At 34.3% G+C, this 9,926-nt stretch overlaps 1 pseudogene; it reads left to right on the forward strand.

Moving 5' to 3' along the window:
* Positions 1 to 5,365: 5,365 nt before the first annotated feature.
* Positions 5,366 to 5,481, forward strand: LOC112475306 (annotated as a pseudogene).
* The last annotated feature ends 4,445 nt before the right edge of the window (positions 5,482 to 9,926 follow it).

Raw genomic sequence — 9,926 nt, forward strand, 5'->3', positions numbered from 1 at the left:
ACTCCCCATTGAGATTTTATTTATTATAGCCATTAACATTAATTACCCAAGCCGATATACCAACGCAATCTTGGCAATTCTGTTCCCCCAAATCACAAAGGACTAATCTTAAGGAAAGCTACTACCTATGTGGTATGATTTCAGATAGAACAGAAAATTACCCCCTCCTTAAAATAATACCTTCTCCTATTGGTTAATTGATGAAATGCTTTTAATTAGTAACTCTCATTATCCGCTCTTTATTTATTTCTTATTTATTCATTCAACATATATTTACTTCCTAGGTACAGGTAATATTATACATGTTATAGTGAAGACAAATTAAACATGATTACTACTCTCATGGAGTCACATTTGGGCATCTGATGTAAAATAATCAAACAAGAAAGTCAATATGTAATTATTAATTACATATTGGGAAGGGAATTAATAGGGTGATATGATAAGGACTGACTGAGTCTTGCCTAGCAAAGTTTCAAAAAAGTGGTCAGGGAAGGAGACTCAAAAGATAAGAAGAAGTTAGTTATGGCATAATAAAGGTATAGAGTAGGTATGTCCCTATTCCAAGAGAGAAAACAGCATATGCAAAGATTCTACAGTATGAGTGGGCTAGTGGGAGTAATATAAAGGACACTGTGGAAGGATCTGGGAATGTGAGCAAGACCTGTTCTGAAATGTGAGAATTATTTCTCCTTCATTGTTATATTGATCTCAGTCTATGTGAAGTATGACAATGAGTGCTATTCCTCCTTTTATTTTTGTGTATGAGGAGAAACCTAAACTTTTGGATTAATCTGACCTGCCATAGAGTCTATTGCAGTTCCAGGGGCTTTTGTATATAAGGGGGCTGATAAACTAATTAAGTGATTGTATTAAAGCTATCTTATATAGGCAGCATCATATTTTCCCACAGCTTTTACATTTTTCAATGTGGCTAGGAGGTAAGGGGTGGATCTGATGAAGGCCACTGGGGTAGGAGATTAAAGACTCTCTAACCCACTCTTGAAGTCAATACCTCACTGAGTGATTATTCAATCCTGGGTAAGGCACGCACAGTTCTGTAAAATATTTTATTATACTAATTTTTGTTTTTCCAAGTTTAGCTAAAGGGATCACCATCTATACAGATGGCCAGGCCAAAAACCTAAATGTCATCTTTAACTCCCTGATTTCCTATTAACCCACCCTATCAATCAGCTCACTAAGACCTCTTGATTCCTTGACTTAACATTGTGAGATCCTATTTCCATCGTTCCATCTCCTTGGACTTTGTTTGGGTCCTAATGGCCTCTCACCCAGGCCCTTTAACTGGCTTCCTTGCTCTATATCTCCATGCACACTCTAGAGCCTTAGAGGCATTTCCATCACTTAAAGAATAAACTCTAAAGACAAACAGTCAAATTAAAAAACAAGCCAAAGAGTTGAAGAGACACTTCATCCAAGATGATATATGAAGAGATACAAATAACAAGTAGACACATAGAAAAATGCTCAAAATCAGTAGTCTTTAGGGAAATACAAATTAAAATCACAGTAAGATATCGCTACATAGCTACTAGAATGGGCAACATCAAAAAGACTTAAATTACTAAGCCTTGATGAGGCAACAGAGAAACTAGACACCCCCTTCCCCCCCCCCATCGCCATTCAGTGATAGTAGGAATGAAAATTGTACAACCACTTTGGACATCAGTTTGGCAGCTTCTTTGAAGTTAAACATACACTTATTATATGACACAATGATTTTACTCCCAAATGCCTACCAAAGAAAAAGGAAAACATAAGTCTACACAATAGCCCCAAATTGGAAACCATCTATATGTCTATCAACTGATGACTGTATAAAAAACTAAAAATGATATATTCATACAATGGAATATTACTCATCAGTTAAAGGAATAAACTCCTGATATATGTAATGATGTAGATATAACTCAAAAACATAATGTTAAGTGTGATGAGCCAGATGCAAAGACAAGATTATATATTGCATGATTCCATTTATATTAAACATAAAGAAAAAGAAAACTACAGCCACAGAAAGCAGATCAGTGGTTTCCTGAAGCTGGAGGTGGGATAGAGTGGGCAGTGGGAATTGACTGATAACAGGTATAAGAGAATTTTTAGAAGTGATGAGAGTGTTCTAAAAGGAGATTAAGGTGATAGTCACAAATGTGTGTAAATTGACTAAAACTCAGAAAGTCAGACTGGATTTAAAATGGGTTATTTTTATTGTATAAACATTCTACCACATTATATCTGCTAAAAACATAATTATTTAAAGTAAAATAAACAGCAATGTACCAAGAAATTTATAACAGGTAGAAATGAAATGTATGACAATAATAGCACAAAGGACAGGGGGACAGTAATGGAAGTATACTGTTGTAAGGTAAAGTGGTATAATGGTATTTGAAAGCAGAAGGTAAACTATAATAAATTTAAAATATATGCTGTAAACCCTAGGGAAACCATAAAAAAGAAAAAGAAAACAAAGATTTATAACTAAAATCCAACAGAAGAAATAAAATGAAATGATAAAAAAAAAAATCTCACATCTAAAATGAGGTAAGAAGTAAGAAAAATAAAAGGAAGAATGAATGGGACTAATATTAAACAAATAGCAGGATGGTAGATTTAAACCCATATGGCAATAATTACGTATAAATATAAATGCCCTAAACATTTCAATTTAAAGCCAAAAATTTCTCATATGGTATTATAAAGAAGCAAGACCTAACCTGGATGATATCTATAGGAAATCTACTTTAAAAAGACGCAAAGAGGACAAAAGTAAAAGGATGGTCAAGAAAACATTAGTCAAAGAAAGCATGAGTGGCCATATTAATATTAAACAAAGTAAATTTTAAAATAAGTATATTTCCTTGGATAAAAAGGGGACATTTCATAATGATAAGGGGTCATTTCACCAAGAGGACATAACAATTCTAAATATGAATGCACTCAACAACAGAGCTTCAAAATACATGAAAAGAGAAACTAGTAGAACTAAAAGTAGAAACAGACCAATCCACAGTTAGAGTTGGAGGTCAAATTCTATAAAAACATGCTCTGACCATAACAGAATTAACCTAGAAATCAAAGACACAAAGATATGTGGAAAATCATAAAAAATGTTGAAAATTAAGCATTTTTCTAAATAAACCAAGATCAAAAAGAAATCAAGAGAAATTAGAAATATTTTGAATTCAATTAAAATGAAAACACAACATATGAACATTTGTGGAATGAAGCTAAAGCAAGTTTTTAGAGGAAATGTTTTGGCATTAAATGCTTACATTACAAAGGAAGGAAGTTTGAAAATCAATAACTTAAGCTTCCACTTTAAGAAACTAGATAAAGAGCATGTCAAACTCAAAGTAAACAAAAGGAAAGAAATTATTTCATTGGTCCTTTGAAAAGATAAATAAAATTTTAAAAACTCTGCAAGAATCATTATTTAAAAAAGAGAGAAGACATAAATCATCAATATCAGGAATGAAATAGGGGACATCTCCAGAGAGCTGACTAAGATTAAAAAAATAATAATAGAATATTATGAAAAGTTTTATGCTCAACATTTGATAAGTTAGACAGCATGGATAAGTTCCTTGGAAGACACAAACTATAAGAGCTCTTTCAAGAAGAAATAAATAGCCTAATTATCCTCACAACTAAAAAAACTGAATTCACAGTTTAAAAATCTTCCTACAGAGAGAATCCAGGTTACATGCTTTCCCTGGCAAATATTTTTATTTACTCTGGCAAGTATTTTACACAAACTCTTTCAGAAAATAGAAAGGAAAGAATACTTTGCAACTCATTAATGAGGTCAGAATTACCTTAATACCAAAACCAAAGACATTATATACCAACGTCTCTCATAAATATTTAAAAATCTTTACAAAATATTAGAAAATAAAATTCTGTAATAAACAAAAAAGACTAGGTAGATTTTATCCCAGGTATGAAAAATTGGTTCAACACTTGAAAATTATTTAATGTCATTTACTATATTAACATGGTAAAAAAAAAAAAAAAAACAGCATATGATCTAGATAGATGCAAAAAACAGTGTTTGACAAAATTTCATATCTACTGATGATACAAATTCTCAGAAAACTAGGGAAAAAAGGAGACTTTCTCAATTTGATAAAGGATATCTACCCAAAACTACAGTTGGTATATGGTGAAAAAATGAATATTTTCCTCCTAAAATGAGGAACAAGGCAAGGATGTCTGATCTCACCATTCATTTTCAACACCATACAAGAAGTCCAAGCCAATGTAGTAATATGAGAAAAAGTAAAAAAGGCATGCAAATTTGAAAGGAAGACATAAAATTCTATTTACACACATGATTATTTACATAGGAAATCCCAAAGACTCTGTAGGATATATGGTCAATATCTGAAAATCAATTGTTTATTAGATAGTGTCAATGAATAACTGAAAATTGAAATTATAAAAACACTACCATTTACAATAGAATTAAAAACATGAAATACTTAAAGGCAAATCTAACTAAATACGTACAAAATGTAAATGCTGAAAATGACAAAATTCTGATGAGAGAAACCAAAAGGAACTTACAAAAGGATAGATGTAACTATGCTCATGGATTGGAAAATCCACTATTGTTAGGTTGTCAGTTCTCAAACTGATCTATACATTCAGTACGATCTCAATCAAAATCCTGACATGATTTTTTTTTGGTAGAAATTGACAAGACATTTCCAAAATTTATATAGAGAAGCAAAGAAACTAAATAGCTAAATTTGGTAATTTTTTATAAGAACAAAGTTGGATGATTCACATTACATGATTTGAAGATTTACTATAAAAATACAGTAATTGAGACAGCATGGTATTGGCTAAAAGAGAGACACATAAATCAAGGGAATCGAATCAAGAGTTCAGAACTAGACCCATATATATAAGGTAATTGATGTCAACCAAAGTGCCAAGGTAATTCAATGGATGAAAGATAATCTTTTCAGCAATGGGTGCTGGAACAACTGGCTATCTATATGCAAAGTAAATAAATAACCTTGAGCCTTTTTCCTATACCATATACAAAATTAACTCAAAGTGATCCATATCTAAATGTCAGTGTTAAATATATAAAATCTTCTAGAAGATGTAGGAGAAAATCTTTTTGAACTTGAGATCGGCAGACTTCTTAGATAAGCTACATAAAGTACAGACCATAACAGAAAACAACAGATAAGGCGAACATAATCAAAACAAAAACATCTATCCTTTGAAAGATATTGTGGACGTGGTTCCATAGTGTAGCGGTTAGCATGTCTGCTTTACACGCAGAAGGTCCTGGGTTCGCTCCCCAGTGGAGCCAAGGTCCATGGTCTACAGCCATGCCACCCTGAACAAGCCTGATGTCTGATCTCAGAAGCTAAGCAGGATCAGGCCTGGTTAGTACTTGCATGGGAGACCACCTAGGAAGACCAGGTGCTGTAGGCAATAATAATAATATAAACAAACAAACAAACAAACAAACAAATAAAAGATACTGTTAAGAAAATAAAAACATAGGTGACATATATCTGATAATGGGCTTATGTCTAGAAAATATAAAGAACTCAAAATTCAGTACAACAAGCAATCCAATAGAAAATGGACAAAAGCTTGAATAGACACTACCAAAGAAGACATATAGATGGCAAATAAAAGCATGAAAAGAAACTAACATAATTCATCATTAGAGAAATAAAAATTAAAATCACAATAAGATACCACTACACGTTCATTAGAATGGCTAAAATTAAAAAGCGCTATTGAGGATGTAGAGAAACTAAAAGCCTTATACACATTACTGATGAGATGCAAAGCAGTAAAATCTTTGGCAGTTTCTAGAAAAGTTATGCATTCACCTACTACATGACACAGAAATTCCACTCCTAGTATTTTAAGCAAGAAAAGCAAAAACCTCTGTCCACAAAAGACCTGTATACAGATGTTAATGGGAGCTTTATTTATAATAAACAATAGAAACAACTCAAATGTTCATCAACTAGTAAATGGATAACCAATTTGTGGCACATTAATATGATGGAATTTGGCAAGAAAAAAAAAGCATCTATCCAGGCAACAAAATGAATAAATCTCAAAAGCCCTATGATAGTGAAAGAAGGCGCAAAACTTGCATACTCTATTGTTACATTTATATGACATTTGAAAAAGCAAAAAGCAGATCAGAAACCAGATCACTGATTGCTCAGGACTGGAGTTCAGGAGAGATAACTGACTACAAACAGACATAGAAACCTTTTTTAGTTACGGAAATGTTTTATATCTTAGTTATGGTTTTGATTACAGGACTATATTCATTTGTCAAAACTCATCATATTACACTCTTAAAAAGGGAAAAATTTATCATCTATAAATATATCAATAAACCTGATCCCTCCAAAATTTCACCTAAGCCTCAATTTCTTCTTCTGTAAAATTATAGTGACTGTTATTATTCTTTTCTTAAAAATGATTTTTTTTTCATGGAAATATTATTCTAGCCCCAATTTCTATCTAAGTCATTGCTTTGATTATCACTTGTTTTGTGTCATGGATAAAGATAAAATACATTTATGACAAGCATCTATTATTATGCTCTATAGGTACTGGTAACTTACAGAACACTTAAATGAGTATGACATTTTATAAAAGAGGCAAAAAGAATCATGCTTTTCAGAGTCCAAGAAGACACTCCATACTACAGACAGAAGTGAGAACAACTTGCTTTTCGAATTCAAGCCTTGCCCTATTTTCTTAATTTGTAATGTAACATTGACTGGGTTGAAGGAAGAATTCTAAAAACTATTTCTATTTATTTTTCAGAGCCTATGAATTATCAAGGTTCTGATATATAGCAGTGTGACCTGTAAATGCATTTCCATGGCTGACATAATTACGCTAAGAGAAATTGAATCTGTTTTGTGTTTTCTCCCCTTCCATTTCCTCTGGAAGCTTCCTTCCTTCACTTGGCCTCAGAACTCAGCCTGTGTTTGCATCCTATGACAACTCTAACAGTAATTCTCATTATTCATGTTTACAGTAATTCATGTCTACTGCCTTCACAAATATTCTCCCCTACTGTCCTGATATATGTCATCCTGTGGGCCCCAATTCCTATTCACTTATTTCTACCTGAGACAAACTCCTTAAACCTACCTACCAATAGCTGAATTTTCTAAACCAGACCTATATGTAAACTGCACCACCATGATCATTATTTTGATTTTTAATAATAAGCCTAACAACAATAATGATCATAATATGGCAATCAATACCATTAATTCATAATTGGGCTCAAAACAATCCTAAATACTTATAACTAACTCTCACAACTATTATGTGACATAGGCATGGTCCCCATTATATAATGAAGTATTAAGGCACAGAGCATCCCAATGACTTTGCCCAGCCATTTTCCTTATTCATAAACATCTATTGCTAAAACATTAATTTATTGAAAAGACACTTCACTTCCTACTACATTTCAGTTTCACCTCTGTCATAACATAGTAAACATATGAGTGACCTCATTTTTCAATTTGACAAACTGTGAATTATCCATTTTTTTCTGTTGATTTAATCTTTCCTTCTTGATTTATGAGGAAGTTTCATATTTTCTGGATGTAATCTTTTGTCAACTCTATGAATTATAAGTATTTCCTTCCAGTTTGTGGCTTGGAAATCTTCCTAAGAGTCCTAAGAAAGCCTTACTTGGTTGAGATTTCTGAAGTCTGTTGCTAAAATGTATTGTTCATTTATAGTGTGGCACGGATACTTCCACATTCCTCTGGGACCCATACAGACACTGCTCTTGAAGCTGGATTGATTTATTTCATCAAGTTGTGTCTCTGGGACTCCTGACTAACAGTAGGACCCAGGGTCTACTAGTCACCTTAGACCTTCTGGAGCTACTTCACTTGATGCCATCATAGTGAAAGCTAAAAAGACTGGAGGCCTAAAAAAATCATAATTTGAGCAAGCACTCACTAGCGGCCAGGGGAAGACTTCCAATAAGCCTTTCATAGACTGGAAATGGTGCCTAGATTCAAAATCAGTAAATCAGGAGCTTTTTATTTGACATGGAAGCCTTATAAGCTATCAAAACCACTTCACAAGGTTTCTATCACAACTTGTAAGGTTTAATTTTGAGAAAGCATCACAGAAGCAGGGCTACAATTTTTATTAGAGCCACCCCACAAATAAGCTATCTCTTGGTTGTTATTGAAAGAGCACAGGAGAGCCTCAGCTGTGCACCCCCAGGCAAGGGCTGCCTTCTCTTGAAATCTCATTCTTTCAATGTCCAATTAAGGATACATATGTGCAATATAGGAACCAACAGTATAAGATGCTGTTCCAGGCTCAAATGGGCATCACTGAGCAACAAGAAGGCCCCAGACACTGGGAAGAATACCAGAAGAAAGGGCGCTGAGATCATGGATTCCCCCAGAACCAACTTCCTTTCTTCCAGCTGATCCTTTACAGAAACCAAACTCTCATTCAGCCTGTCAGTCTGATACCACGCCTGGCCCCAGCAATCATGCCTGCTCAGCATTCCCACAAATGGATATCATTTTCCAGAATGGAGTGTGGAAAATGATATTTTTCTTTTTCCATGATAACATCCCTACAATTAGGGGGGAAAAAGCCAGGAACTGATATTTTACAAGGTCACTCTTCAGTTTGCCCGGTTTGATACAGCCTAGGGAGGAGGGCTTGGTTTCTAAGAAGCCACTGGGGTTGAGTATGTGGTGGTTTGGTGAGTCTTTTGCAGAATCTCCTCAAGTGGGAAAATATAAAATTGTGCAGAGAAATGGTCTAAATGCAGCCAGTTGGTAAGGATTTGTCAGATCAATGAAGGCCAATTCTGAGTGTTCCCTGCTGGGCTTCCTAATGCCCTGGGACACTCAGCTGAACTATCTATTAAGAATATTTTCCCAAGTCATTTGTGTTGGATTACAGACTAAAACTGCTTATTGTTGCCTGTCCACCACAAATATAAAGCAATCATTTTTAATGCAGGCAGCTGTTGGGCTGGATTCTCCAAGATGCTTTGCCTAGGGACTCATGTTCTGCTGTTTTCTCCTTCATCAAGTGCATTTCTGATTATTTTTCTGCTCTGCTGCATGCCACACACATGGTAATGGTGATGGTATAAATATTCCTTGCAGAACTTCATTTGGACAAGGATTTCTATAAATACCCCAAAGGAATTGAAGGTGCAGAGGGGCAATTTAGGTTGCACAAAATCTGGTTACTCAAGGCTTCATCAGAGCCTTTATTTTTTTAAAAAATGACCTTGGAAGTACAAACCCATTTTCCTAACCTCCAGCAACAGGATTTGAAATTTTGGATTATAGATATTGATTCAAAATTTTTTACTGAGGGTTTGCAGTATACTAGGGCACCATGTTAGATGCTGAGGTTATAAAGCTGAGCCAAAATTAACATGGTGCCTGCTCTCCTGCCTCTTTTTCCCCACAGCCTTATCAAGGTATAATTGACAAATAAAATTGTCAGATACTTAAAGCGTACAATGTGATGATCTCTCTCTGTCTCTCTCTCTCTCTCTCTCTCTCTCTCTCTCTCACACACACACACACACACACACACACATTGTGAACTCCCCAATGAGTTAATAAACACATCCATCACTTCACATTTACCCCCACCTTTTTTGGTGAGAACATTCAAGTTCTACTTTATTAGCAAATTTCAATTATACAACACAGTGTTATCACCTTAGTCACCATGTTGTACACTAAATCCTCAGACCTTATTCATCTCATAATCAAAAGTTTGTACTTTTACCAGTTCTCGCTATTTCCTCCACCTCCCAGTCCCTGGCAGCCACTTTTCTACTTTCTGTGTCAATGAGTTTGCTCCCTTTCCTCTTGTAG

Source organism: Pteropus alecto, unplaced genomic scaffold (assembly GCF_000325575.1).
Source record: "Pteropus alecto unplaced genomic scaffold, ASM32557v1 scaffold40, whole genome shotgun sequence".
NCBI classification, from domain to species: domain Eukaryota; kingdom Metazoa; phylum Chordata; class Mammalia; order Chiroptera; family Pteropodidae; genus Pteropus; species Pteropus alecto.